This window comes from Dermacentor silvarum, chromosome 11 (genome assembly GCF_013339745.2).
Source record: "Dermacentor silvarum isolate Dsil-2018 chromosome 11, BIME_Dsil_1.4, whole genome shotgun sequence".
Taxonomy (NCBI): domain Eukaryota; kingdom Metazoa; phylum Arthropoda; class Arachnida; order Ixodida; family Ixodidae; genus Dermacentor; species Dermacentor silvarum.
This window is the reverse complement of record NC_051164.1, coordinates 121,469,499-121,483,745: the sequence shown is the minus strand read 5'-3', so window position 1 is coordinate 121,483,745 and position 14,247 is coordinate 121,469,499. Positions and strand designations below refer to the sequence as shown.

The 14,247-nt window shown below is 46.1% G+C and overlaps 1 long non-coding RNA gene across 1 annotated transcript; it reads left to right on the top strand.

Annotated features, from left to right (window-relative positions):
* The first annotated feature begins 11,756 nt into the window (after nucleotides 1–11,756).
* On the top strand, nucleotides 11,757–13,118 carry LOC125941610 (uncharacterized). The gene is made up of 3 exons (XR_007464481.1): nucleotides 11,757–11,793; nucleotides 12,852–12,935; nucleotides 13,059–13,118. It is a non-coding gene; the product is annotated as an uncharacterized LOC125941610 (long non-coding RNA).
* The last annotated feature ends 1,129 nt before the right edge of the window (nucleotides 13,119–14,247 follow it).

Below are 14,247 nucleotides of genomic sequence, written 5' to 3'. Positions count from 1 at the left end.
TTATCCTTTTATTTTTGCATTTGATCTTGTAAGCATGCTGCAGCCACGACTTACTTTGCAATTCCATTAACTCGTCTCATTCAAAGCACCAAGTCCTGTGAATAGCAGGGCTGGCCTCTTCGATGTCATTAAAGCCATTCTCTCTTGTCTACCTTGCCTCCTCAGTCTGTCACCTTGCTTTGTTTTCTCCTACTAATCTGACCTTGCTTCTTGTGCTGTTGCTGCAACGTGATTAGCCAACTTGCACCAAAGAAAGTTCTATCAGCTGTGACAACAGAAACATTGACAGATACAGAATGTTAAAAACATCAGATGGCTTGCACAGTTACTTCGTCTCTTACCCCTGTTAATGTGTTTATTCATCAGTGCATACGGTAGGTTGCCAGAAGTGCACATGAAAAGGTGCCATATTGTGAAACAGCACCTTGCTATGTTGTTGCATTCAGTCTTAATAAACAGATGGTTTTGCTGCCCGTCACATGTGGTCGTACACATATATAACATTGTGCAGTGGGGTATCATTTCCTGTCTTGAAGCTTTCATCATTACAAATGCAGTTTTCTAGTGAATGGGGTCCAGCAAAGCAGTGCTGTGAGAGCTTTTGCAACTTTCACCATTTATTACTTCCCCAAAATCACTTTCTGAATCTGTCCGTCACTTTGCCTACGGCTTGTAATGAACAAAGTGACTCACTAAAACACGTTGAACTTTACTGAGCATTTTTCTGGTACGTAAATATGACAAAAAACGCTAGCAAAGATAGTCACGTTAATAATTGTGCTTGAATTCGCATTACTTGTTCGAGTCAGATTAATAAACTGAAAATTGGCTATGACACCACTTCAATTTTCAGTGCAGACTGCTAACGGAGCCATAAAGCGTGCTCCGACTTCTACTATTTCATTATGGGGCGCGTCAAAGTCGACGGTGGCTGCCTGAATGAGCATTTTGGGCCTCACTAAGCTAATGATGTCTTATATTAGTTCTCTTATTCGCATTAATTGTGTGAGCCAGATTAGAGCACTGCACGGGCCGATTTTTGCGGCCCGGGCCCGGCCCGGCCCGGGCCCGTTTTTACATTGCGCGGCCCGCCCGAGCCCGATAAAAACTTTTATGGCGAGACCCGGGCCCGGCCCGGGCCCGGAAATAATCTACGTTACCCGCCCGGCCCGGCCCGCCACCCCTTTACCTTAAGCCCGAGCCCGGCCCGAGCCCGACTCGAAACCGGCCCGAACCTGGCCCGAGACCGAAAAATACATGTTTTTCAGAGTTGAGAAGCCCGAGAATAACTCGCAGAAAGCCCGAGCCCGGCCCGGGCCCGCATCAAAAAACCCGAGCCCGGCCCGGGCCCGGGTCAAAAAGCACACGTCGTGCCCGAGCCCAGCCCGAGCCCGTGAAAAAACTCCTCTACCCGGCCCGGCCCGGCTGACGGGCCGGGCCGGGCCCGGGCTTTCGGGTAAGCCCGAGCCCGTGCAGTGCTCTAAGCCAGATAACAAAATAAACAATGCAACCACATGAATGTGCTTTGGCATTCAAGCTGCTGACTGTGGCTGTCAGTTTCGTGTTGTCTGCTGCTATTTCACCACCACTCGCTATGACATGACTGCGATTTCAAGTGCAGACTGCTAACAGAACCATAAAACGTGCTCTGACTTCTGCTATTTCACTATGGGGCGCGTCAAACTCGACGGTGGCTGCCTGAATGAGCATTTTGGGCCTGAATAAGCTAATGATGTCTTATATTTGTTTCTCTTATTCGCATTACTTGTGTGAGCCAGATAACAAAATAAACAATGCAACCACATGAATGTGCTTTGGCATTCAAGCTGCTGACAGTGGCTGTCAGTTTCGTGTTGTCTGCTGCTATTTCACCACAACTCGCTAAGACATGACTGATTTCCAGTGCAGTCTGCTAACAGAACCATAAAGCGTGCTCTGACTACTACTATTTCACTATGGTGTGCGTCAAACTAGACGGTGGCTGCCTGAATGAGCATTTTGGGCCTCACTAAGCTAATGATGTCTTATATTTGTTCTCTTATTCGCATTACTTGTGTGAGCCAGATAACAAATTAAACAATGCAACCACATGAATGTGCTTTAGCATTCAAGCTGCTGACAGTGACTGTCAGTTTCGTGTTGTCTGCTGCTATTTCACCACCACTCGCTATGACATGACTGCGATTTCCAGTGCAGACTGCTAACAGAACCATAAAGCGTGCTCTGACTTCAGCTATTTCACTATGGGGCGCGTCAAACTCGACGGTGGCTGCCTGAATGAGCATTTTGGGCCTCACTAAGCTTATGATATCTTATATTTGTTCTCTTATTCGCATTACTTGTGTGAGCCAGATAACAAAATAAACAATGCAACCACATGAATGTGCTTTGGCATTCAAGCTGCTGACAGTGGCTGTCAGTTTCGTGTTGTCTGCTGCTATTTAACCACCACTCGCTAAGACATGACTGATTTCCAGTGCAGACTTCTAACAGAACCATAAAGCGTGCTATGACTACTGCTATTTCACTATGGGGCGCGTCAAACTCGACGGTGGCTGCGTGAATGAGCATTTTTGGCCTCACTAAGGTAATGATGTCTTATATTTGTTCTCTTATTCGCATTACTTGTGTGAGCCAGATAACAAATTAAACAATGCAACCACATGAATGTGCTTTGGCATTCAAGCTGCTGACAGTGACTGTCAGTTTCGTGTTGTCTCCTGCTATTTCACCACCACTCGCTATGACATGACTGCGATTTCCAGTGCAGACTGCTAACAGAACCATAAAGCGTGCTCTGACTTCAGCTATTTCACTATGGGGCGCGTCAAACTCGACGGTGGCTGCCCGAATGAGCTTTTAAGCCCGCCAACGATAATCAGGGTTAACAATAGTGTTTCAATTCAGATATGCCAGCATTTAAATGTGTTTCTGTGCCACTTCTTAAATCGAGCACAATGTGTGCAGGACGTTGCTTATCAGAATTGAGCTTCTATTATAAGGAATATGCCATAAATGGAACTGCTTATTTATTTGAGAGGTCACGGAATGGATGGTTGGTTGTTGCGAACCCACCAGCAAAATTTTGGTAGCCCTAATGAGGGCTGTTCTTTTGTTAATAAGAAGCCTTTATGCTTCGTCGAGTGGCTCAATGCCAGACAGCTCGCAGTTGGAGACGCTTTCTTCAGTGTCACCTTCACCCAGCTGGATGATGATTGGTTGAATGTGCTCACTCCCAGACATGTCAAGCCTGAACTTTGCCTCCAAGTCCATCCCATGCTGAATGCTCTTCCTCCAGTCTTCCGCCGTTACCTGCTTGATTTTCTCGCTCAAGATGACGTCGACCGTGGACAGCTTGAAGTCTCTGTTGTCCGCAGCGATGCCATTTTTGACTTTGGCCCACACAAGCTCAATGGGATTAAATTCGCAGTGGTACGGCGGGAGCCTGAGTACAATGCAACCAGCCCGTACAGCTGTGTTGTCTACGATGTAGCTCAGAAAGCGTGACTTTACAGATGCCACCAGCTCAAGCAGCTGCTTCTTTATCATCCTTTCAGCGTAGGTGATGTTCTTGCTTGGGAGCCACTCCTGTATCTTTTCCTTCTTCCAGGCCGTCGTCGGCAATTTCTCTTCTCGCCGGCTATGGTAAGGTGCATTGTCTAAAACAATGACGCTACCAGCTGGCAACTTCTGCAGAACGTCCTTGAACCAGCCCTCAAAGCGATTGCCGTCCATTTCTTCGTGGTAGTCGCCTGTCTTTTGGCCTCTGAATACATCCAAGCAGCCGCCGACGAAACCATCGTCGCTGCCGATGTGCGTCACGATCAGGCGCTGACCTTTCCCAGAAGGTTGTTTTAGACCCGTCGTCAGGCCATTTGCTCGAGCGAACAGGCGTCCGCGCTTCTGCACCACGGTGTCTGTCCACACGATCGACCGAGTGTGTCCCGCCGTCACCCATGTCTCGTCCAGGTAGAAGATCTTTCGGCCTTCCGCCCGGTAGCGCTCCACGTCAAGGAGGTAGCGATTCCGGCAATCGGTGATGTCATCCCGGTCGATAAGCAGCGAGTTGCGGCTTCTCTTTTCGTGCTTGAAGCCGATCTCGGCAAGCAGGCGACGCACGGTACACCGCCTTAGTGATGGGAGTTCCATACGCTCCGAGAACTCTGTAGTTATCTTCTCGACCGTCGGTATCTCGTTGCGGCGAAAGAAATCGTGCACACATGACCTCAGCGCGCACAACGTGAAGCTGTCAAACTTCGCGCTGCGTCTTCTCTTCTCCGCTTTGCGTGGGCGCTTTCGCGACGGCGTCGTCAGTTTGCCACCCGAAAAATGCGAAGCTTTAACTTCCTACCTCACCCTGAACACAGTCCTTTCGCTGACACCGAGCATGTCGGCAACAAATTTGCTCGTGTCCTGCACGCTGCGTTCAGGCTGCCTGTTACGCCAAAGCCTGTAGCAGTGGAAGATCATGTTGAGTGAATCGATGTTCAGGATGTGGCCGCTCTTGTTCTTGCCGAGGCTCCTTGGTGGTGTGGTCATCGAGGCGACACAAGGCTCGTTCGGCAACAAAAGATTGCGTTCCGATGTCACCTCGCTGGGCTCCATGCCGAAAACTGGCACGGAATGCCGCGCGCGATCGTGCCCGAACTTACGAGATCGCAGGTTCGCAACCGCGAAAAAAAAGAAAAAGTATATTAATTAAAAATAAGCCCAACACATTAAAAAAATAAGGTGGTGCAAACACACAAAAAGTATTTATGAATTTTATGCTATTAAGCAAGCGACTACCACGCCCGGTGCCGTCGATCTTGCTCCGTAGCAGACGACGCACAGCGTTGTAGAAGGCACGGAGTTATTTTTCTCTCGCGATCCGGCATGTGCGGTAGCATTTCCATCATGATAGCTTTACCAAACCACTCATCAAGATACACAAATCTTAATTATAGCGACAAATACGCGTTTTAGAAGCAGTCACAATTTCTTGAGCGGGACTATTTCTTTAGTCGCGTAGGAATTGGCTGCTGCGCTTCGGTCAACTGGGCGGGGCCTCCTCCTGTCTTCTAAAGTTGTACCCGACTATAGACCGACCAGACAACCAAGACAGTGATTATAGATAGATATTACATGCACCCTTTGTGAAATAGAAGGGCAGTGAGTGCCGCTAAGTGTATTTGTACATTTTTTCAGCACTTTAACCACGGTTCGTGTTTTGTTGTACCTGATAGTAAATTATTTCCTAATAATCTATTTTGCACCACCAATGCAAAACCGCACATTTATTAGCCTTTCTTCTGCTGTAGAGTTTAAGCAGAATGACAGTGACGAAGTGACGGCATGCGCGTGTCAGGTTGAGGCGATGCGGCTGGGAAATGCAGGAAATTTACATTTTACAAGAGGTATGATGCTCATGGAATGGACCAAACTTTGGCGAAATTGAAATTTACCAGCGATGATATGTCCTATGACATTTGCATGCTACGAATTAATTACAAATGTGATGTTTCCGTCATATGTGCGGAGGAGATTTCGAGCTTGGGTCATGGTCGCTCAGCTTTTGTTATCTTAGCAAAATTTGTCCTGGGGAAGATGTACAACGACAACAATCTGCGCCAAAAGCTCACTTGTTTACATGTTCATTAACATGCCGGTCCGCAGCGTATGCCGTGTAACCAAGGAGGCGATGCCCAACCTTACAGAAACCTCGCGCTACAGGTGAAAAGTCGTCATTGGTGGATTGAGTTGGTGATATGAATATAAACCGTACGCGCTCGGCTTCAACGATTGCACGTACCATATTATACCGGTGTCACATCGCCACTTTCGATCGCGATCGAGCTCAATTTGGACCGAAACTTTCGACTGCGATTGGCCCTCCTGCGCAAATTGAGCAGTAGCCAATCGCGACCGAGGCTTGATTGCAATCAATAGAGCGCCTGTTACAACCGTAATAGGACTGTATTTTAACATCACTGTTTTAAGGGATGCTTCAGCATGCATGACCGATTTTCGCCAGCATGGCCTGCAGGGTAGGAGATATAGTGCGCATCAAATCAGTGTCTGAGCACTTCCTAATTCGTCAGTGCGGTTTATACAAGGGCAAAAAACAACAAAGTGGGGAAATATGAAGCGTGCGTGCGAGCGCGAGCGCGCGCGTGTGTGTGTGTGTAAAAAAAAAAGAAAAAAAAAACTGTCAGCCGCCCCTTCCATTGGGGTGGAGATGGAAGACCAGCGAATCTGTACTATGGTACGTGGGTATTATGGTACGTGGGATAGAACCCCCTTTCCCCTTCCCCCCGTCGGTACGGCACTGCCTCGGACGATCTACGCGCAGGTGCGCGCCAGGTTGGCGCGGACCCGACCACGTGCCGGCCCGCGAGAATATCGATGAGACGTCATGCCCATTGTTTAATGTTAATTTATTGTCGCCTTAATTGGACAAAGGAGATGACACAAAAAGTCCGGTTTGCTTCCCATGAGGTAATTGAGAAAATTATTTAAGAGATACAGGAAGGTAAGAAGATATGACTAGCAAAACAGTAATCGGCGCACTTTCGTAAGCGGCACATCTTAACAGACAGGACAGAAGACAAATCAAACGATTGCATGCATGTGCGGCGTTATAACGAGCTAAACTGACAGCCAAAATCGACTACAAGAGCCTTTCTTACGAAAATATGTGCGCATGATGAAAATGCGATCACACAAGGAGATACCCACGTTTATATTGCTATCATATTTTAGGAAGCACTGCTTGTATTTGAAGCGTTATATGGTCAATTTACTTATTAATTTTATAATAAATAAACAGTATTATTAACAAATAAATAATTATTTGTGTCCTCATGAGCACATGTGGTGTGTCCAATGTCAAAATGCACGCGAGCAATTTCATGCAGCGAAGCAAAAACCGTTTAAACATGGCCTCCGAAATCTGGCGGTGCAGGCTAAGGGAAATTTTGGAGATTATTACATGAATTATTATTGTAGCGACAAACACGGACGCAAGCGAAAGACGTGGACGAAGAGTGTTGGTGCTCGCGCTCGCTCTGCTTTGCCCTTTACCGGACCGCTTTCGTGTCGCCCGATTATTTATATAAATCGCGCCCCGAAAATTATTATTATTATTATCATTATTATTATTATTATTATTATTATTATTATTATTATTATTATTATTATTATTATTATTATTATTATTATTGCAAACGGTCTCAAGATCTGTTTGCAACAAGCTTGAAAATTATGTAATGTTATTGGTGCGGCTATGCACTACCTCTGGGATTGGCCCAGGAAAGAGGCTTGAGACACCTGATACGGAAAAGTGGTGGTAAAGTAGCTAAAAAAAGGCGGCTTTAATTAATAAGCGTGAATAAAATTGTCCAATGGCAGGATTCAAACGGAAGACCCCTAGCACAATAGCTCGTTTTTACTCAGTCGGATGACATTCACTTCAAACTGCCCCTACCGCTACGAGTGTTGCACTTCGTGTAATATTCTAACCTGTTGCTATCTGATTCATTGCTTTGCCCATATGGCAAAGCTGTGACTTTTTTAACACGAAAGTGTTTTATGCCGGGGTCCACCAAGACTTCACTGACGTATTTCCGTCACGGAAATACGTCATTTCCTTGTATTATGTTCTATGACGTATTTCCGTCACGGAAATACGTCATAGAACATAATACAAAGAAAGAAACCAGAAGAAAAAGTTCCACAAACATGCAAAAATTGGAAATCGAACCCACGACCTCTCGGTCCGCGACGATAGATCGCCGAGCGTTTAACCCATTGCGCCACAAACGCATTTGCAGAGAGCTACACAGACGCGCCTTATATATCTAACACTCCTCCGTGTACCCGCGCTCTTGCTCGGGGTGGTGCCGCCGCCTACGAGCAGAAAAGAGAAGTACTGCATTATGACACTAACGCGCACTGACAGTGAACGCTTCGGTGGTCTCAGCACTACGACGCCTCGATGCCAGCATTCGAAAGGACGCTGGCATCAAGAAGCACTACCAACGCCACCTAGGTGGCGTTCACCGTACTCAGCACAGCGGAGCGTGGCCTCCGCAATTAGCTCTGAAAATGTTTCTGAAGTTGATCGCGGAGGCTGCAATTACGACGCGCTGTACGCGCTGATTTGACTCGGTGACGATTCAGTTACGTGCTTTGTCTTGCGCGTTGTATTAGTGTGTCAGTTACGTGCTTCGTCTTTCGCGTTGTGCTAGCGTGTGCAGCGTAGTGCAGCTTCCATATGCACGACGGTGGCTCATGGTCATCGACGTTGGTAGTCGTGATGGAGGAGACGTGCCACCAGGCGTCAGCGTGGGTGCATCAACGCCTAAGGGCGCTTTAGCCACAAAACACCAATAGACATTATATATCAATGTGCAATAAACATTACACTACTTCTGTGAAGACACGTTTCACTTTCGTGTTCTATACCGATTCCTATATAAGAGGGATCAACCACATTTTTTGCATATTTCATTGAATTGCAGTTTTCGCCTTGGCATATTTGCTCTCCTCAATCATTCTTTGTCTAGACTGCCTGAGTTCATGGTAGTAGCAGCTAAATATGGCAGAGCCATATCTTCTTGGAAGGAACATTTTGTCTGCTTTGGATCATTTGTGAAAACCGCAATTCAGGCTAATTATTTGGCGGATCTTTGTTGACCTGGTGTGGGTTGCAGGTACAGTCCGAGCGCAAAAGTCTAGAGACCATGTGAGCGGCGTCGAATGTGCATCGTCGAATGTGCATGCCTTCTGACGGCTACACGCCTATGTTTGACAGCGCGTACTGTGCACGCCCGCCCTTTTTTTACCTGCCAGCCTGCTCGTTCACTCGCCTCAACGCACGTGCACCGGAATGTGGGAGAGTGTTCAAGGTGTCACTTCCGCAGTCGCTGTGGAAGCGCCTGGGTGACGATATCGTGGCGAATATATTTCATTTGTACTGGCAGGGATCGGAGCATGCTGCTCTCTACGCCTTGCTTCTAGACACTCTGCGGTGCGGGAAACATGCTTTGCATGCGTCACTTTTTCTGAAATTGAATTATCTGGTAAGCTCAGCCAGCAGCAATTTCTTTTGCACTCTACTTCGGGGAACTTACGCATGATGCAATTATTTGTGGTACTCAATCCAAATATCATGAGCACACACACATGCGTGAAACCACTGAATATCAAGCAGCTGGAGAGAAGAGCCAGGGAAGAGAACGGATAATAATAGCAGAATATTTGTTCTCAGAAACGGGAAAAAAAGAAGAAAAGCATGATGGAAGTGCAAGGCAGTTCACCGCTTTCAATATATGGTCAGATGTCCATCGGTGGGAATCACTTGACCCACACAGAGTGTCATAACTTACCGCATTGAATTGTGAAAGTTCCCATCAAGGGACCTTTCCAAAGCATCACTATGTTTTTCGCTTACCTTGTTTTGTAAATAGAGAATCGATGCCACTGCGTGTGGTGCAAGCGATTGCCGCTGATGGGAGTCTAATCAAGTATTGAAAGCGCTCACCCACCTTGCATCTGTCATGGTCTTTTTTTTTCAGCTTCCGAGAAAAAATAAAATGCGCTTATTCTCCATTCTCTTCCCTGGTTCTTATCTCCAGCTGCTCGATATTCGGTGGTTTCATGCATGTGTCTGGGCGCATGATATTTGGACTGAGTACCAGAAATGACATCATGCGTAAGTTCCCTGATGTAGATTGCAAAAGACATCGCTGCTGGCTAAGCTTATCAGATAATTCGATTTCAGAAAAAGTGACGCATTCAAAGCATGTTTTTTGCACTGCAGAGCGACTAGAAGCAAGGTGTGGAGAGTAACATGCCACGATATCATCGCTCGGGCGCTTCCACTGCGACTGCAGAAGTGGCAACTTGCTCTCTCTCCCGTGTTCTGGTGCGCACGCAGTTGAATTGATCGAACGAGCAGTCTGGCACGTAAAAAAGGGCATGCGTGCGCAGTACGTGCTCTCAAACTTAAGCGCGCAGCCATCGGAAGGCACAGCGATGCAGTTTCGTCGCTGCTTCCGTGCTTTCTATACTTTTGTACTCGACTGTACATAAGCAGGCAGATATCTGGTATTTATGGCAGTACCCAAAATAGTATGCCCAGATAGTTGTAGTACGCCTTGGGGATAATAGCCATTATGTTTCTTGTTGCGAAATCGCTGAAAATATGTGGCCGCTATGTCGAGAGTTGACTTCTCTTGAGGTTCAGAAGACTGCCCTGAATTAATTAGGAGCCTGCCCTGGAAAGCTACAAGGCGGTCAGCTGTAATTTTGTTCTCTTCCTTTCTTGTTATCCTATAAATTTACAACCAACTACAACAACTTAAATGGTACAATTTAGAGAAAGGGAAATACGGATGGATTGAGAATGTGGCCGCAGCATAGTTATGCTTCGTTATTCCTGCACCGTTACTGCTCTTGCAGTTCAGTGTATTCCTAGTGCTTTATAAATTAAGGTTACACTCTGGAAGCTCTTTGATTGTTGTTGCAAAAGCACAGCGATGCAGGTCGTCGGGAAAGTGAGCATGTGCTTCCACGTAACGGTATCATGCAGCACGAGTGGCAACAGTTATATCCACTATAACGATACTGGCAGGTGGAAATGGTAGTACTGCGGTAGGTTATGTAAAACAAGCATTGAAAAAAAGTAGTAGTGCAGACAACCATGCATTCTGCGTAGAAAAACGTATGCGAGCACTTTAATGCAAAAACGGCTGACCAACAGCACGCCCCTTACCTACAGGTATGCTTTGACCACACATTTCGTTTTTCGCATTTCATTTGACCTCAGTAGTATAGTACAGTCTGCAAAAAAGAGTTGAAAAAAAATGACAGCAGATCCACGAGGTGAATGATGATGAGTGGGCGAAGCTCCGGAGGGAATCATCGGATCTCCTGCTTAAGGGGACGCTAGCACAAACGCGTTAGAAACGTGCAGTACTCTCTAGTAAGGGGGAGCAGCCACAGCGTCTTACGCAGCCATTTACACATGCCGGAACGTGCACCGCGTTTGCCGACGCCATCACATGACTGCTGAGAGAGTATACCCCCCGTATTCATAAACGCTCCTCGACTTGAACTTGACTTGCCACCGCTTTGGGCAGCGCGTTCGAAACGCGTTGAAGGTAAGGTGGAGAGGCCACAGCGTCTTACACCAGCTTCTTACACGGGCCGTAACGCGCTAGCACAAACGCGTTAGAAACGCGCTAGAAACGCGGCCTTTCGTTAATGTTGGGTATTTATAGCCATCGTGGTGCGTTTGTCCATGTCCGCTTCGTGGCGTAGTGGACTAACGCCGCGCGCTCGGAAGCGAGGGGTCCCTGGTTCGATTCCGCGCTACGGACACAACTTCGGAATTTTTTTCTTATTTTTCTGAGACTGGTTACACACTACTACTACTACTACTACGACGGGGACGGAACGGGTGCCGCCATAAGGAGCTTCGCCCCTAATATAATGGCCATCAGCCTCTGTGACTGTTTAGGTAGTCATGGAATTTGGGTGAAAGAAAGGCTGTACAAGCAAATTGTCATGAATATAATGTTGTTCAGCTGATCGCATCATGATTCTTAATTTTTAATTATTTTGTACATCCGTGTGCAGCTGCAAGCACTTGGTGTTGTTGACTGTAGTTAAATGTGACCAGTGATACTGTACTGCTTTTCTGGTTTTAGACACCCTGGATGCACTGAATGTAAAGTTAAAAAAATGAGGGAAGCTTTTCCCCGACAAATAAAAGTGCACGAAGAGCTGCCAGGTCCTCGAAAGCTACGGGTGAGTCCTTCTAAGCACTAGTAATTTGAAAGTGTAGTCATTACTTGGCCACTATATATCGATACCACCAGGAGCTTGCATGGTAGTTATGTGGCATTGAGAGTTTGGCAAGATACCAGTGAGGTAATAATTGTGTTTTCAGACACTAAAAAAATTGTGCAGATTCCATTCACTGTGAAAATCTTTGTTATGCGAAGCATTTTGAAGATACCTGGCTATCCAGTATTGTTTGGAGTTCCGCAAAGGGAGACCAGGTATACGAGCGTGTTTTTGTAAATTAAGTAGTGTGTGTGGGTAGTTAGCGCATGTGTGTGTGAGGACAGCGGCATGGCGAAGACCATGTTGAAACCGATCATGAGGCAGCAATGTCATGATCGGCCATTGCCGACTGTTTGCCATGACGTTCCAACATGGCTATTGTTGGGTTTTACATAAAGGTAGTGGGTGAACTAAGCGAGATGTACACTGATTCTGATGTGATCAGTGGCTATGTGTTATATAATCATATGTACTTAAGGCTATGTCATGCAGGGTATGTGAAAATGATGGCATTTTTACTCCAGTGAAGAAATGGTAAAATATTAGTCTCGGCAATGCATGAAGCTTGTACAATGCTACACAATTACGTAGGGTAAGCTGCTACAAAAGTACTGGGAATAGTGGGCCGGTCCCAGAGAAAGTGCAATATAAGAAGGCATCTGAAAGTGCGAGTGGTTACAGGGAAAGAAGACGAGGAAAAGGCTTGGGGCACAGGCGAAGAGTGTTTGAAAGAGCTGGCTGGCTTTGGAACCAGAGAAGCATGCGTGTGATTGTGGCCTAATGGTTAGAACACCAGTCTGCGGTGCTCAATTGTAAAAGTGTGATTCCACCATTGGTCACCCATTTTCTTATTATTTAAGCGAGGCGTGACAAAAGCTTGCATACCTCACTTCTGCAAAGTGCTAGGAATTAGGCAAAGAGGGCTTCAAATTCGAATATGCTTATATGATTTAATCTCTAGCTATTTATCCTTGAGGGAGCATTTCATTCCTACTCTGTTAAACATCCCGCCTGTGTAGAAGGAGCCAACGCCGAGGGAGGCGAAGAGACAACGGGCAGCAGCCACAGAGGCTCTACATGGCCGAATTTTGGACCAGCACAAGGTATGAAGAGAACATAGAGGACTTTTTTTGGAACCACGTTATGTGGTAAAATGGCCAGAAGAACACTGCTCAGTACAATATAGTAACCTGTCTTGTTATTTTTTGCACTGCTTCAATTTTCAGGCCAGTGAACCACCAAGAGACGACATGGTGGCTGACCTAAAAGCCACCATTGAGAAGCAGGCACGAGACCTGCGCAGAGTAAAAAAAATTGAAAGAAGCGAACCAATTAAATAAAAAATTAACAAATGCACTGCTGGAAAATATTGGTGAGTACATAATGCATTTCTTGTACCCTATCACCCTACAACAAGAAATAGTGGCCACTATAATCAAACTTCTAGGAGGATGCACATTAACAAATTACATTCACCGGGCTGGCTTCTCCAGTTTGGTGCTCAATGACTTGTAGTGTTTTCCCCCCTATAACCGCTGCAGAGCATGTGCACACTTTCCAATGGCGTCGCACTGCTGGTTCTTCTTTGCAAGGAATAAGAATATGCTCATGCTTAATTTTGAAAAAACCCATTTTGGAAATTAATTATTTCCTCAAGTACATGTGAATAATGACCTATTGTCCCAGCACTGCCATCCACACAAAGAATGAAATTACAATGGTTTCATATAGATCTTCTTTACTGTGCGCTCCCTTAGCAAAAACCATGATGTTCCACTTGAACGAGAAGGGGAACTGACGGTCCTGATCTTGGTAATGACAACCATAAGAAGCCAACAGGTAATAAAGCCAATGAAAGCATAGGGGACATTCATGCGCACTAAACACATGCTTTAATACAATGGTCGTACATTCGGTCCCCACCAGTGGCAGTTTGTTTTCTTGTCTGTTTGAATTTCCATTTATTTTATGACTTTTACTGTTCAATTATGTCTAAAACTGAAATTCCCATATGCTTTCCTCGACTGTATTGCATGTTGACTTCTTATGGTCATGAAATTCGTGGGCATGATAGTTTGCTAGATAGCCCGCCATGGTGGCGTCATGGATTTGGCATTGTGCTGCTAAGCCCGAGGGAATGGGATCAAATCCCGGCCACGGCATTCCCGTTTTGAAGGGGGCAAAATGCAAAAATGCTCGTGCATTCGGTCCAAGTTAAAAAAAAACCCAGCTGGTCAAAATAAATCCAGAGTCCCCCACAATGCCGTGCCTCATAATCATGTCATAGTTTTGGCATGTAAAACCCCAGACTTTAAACTGTTTGTTCAACGGTGTACAGTATTGAAAGCAAAATAGGATTCTCAGCTTGTTCTGGGTGCATTTTTCACACAAATTTCACTCATAGACATTGTATTT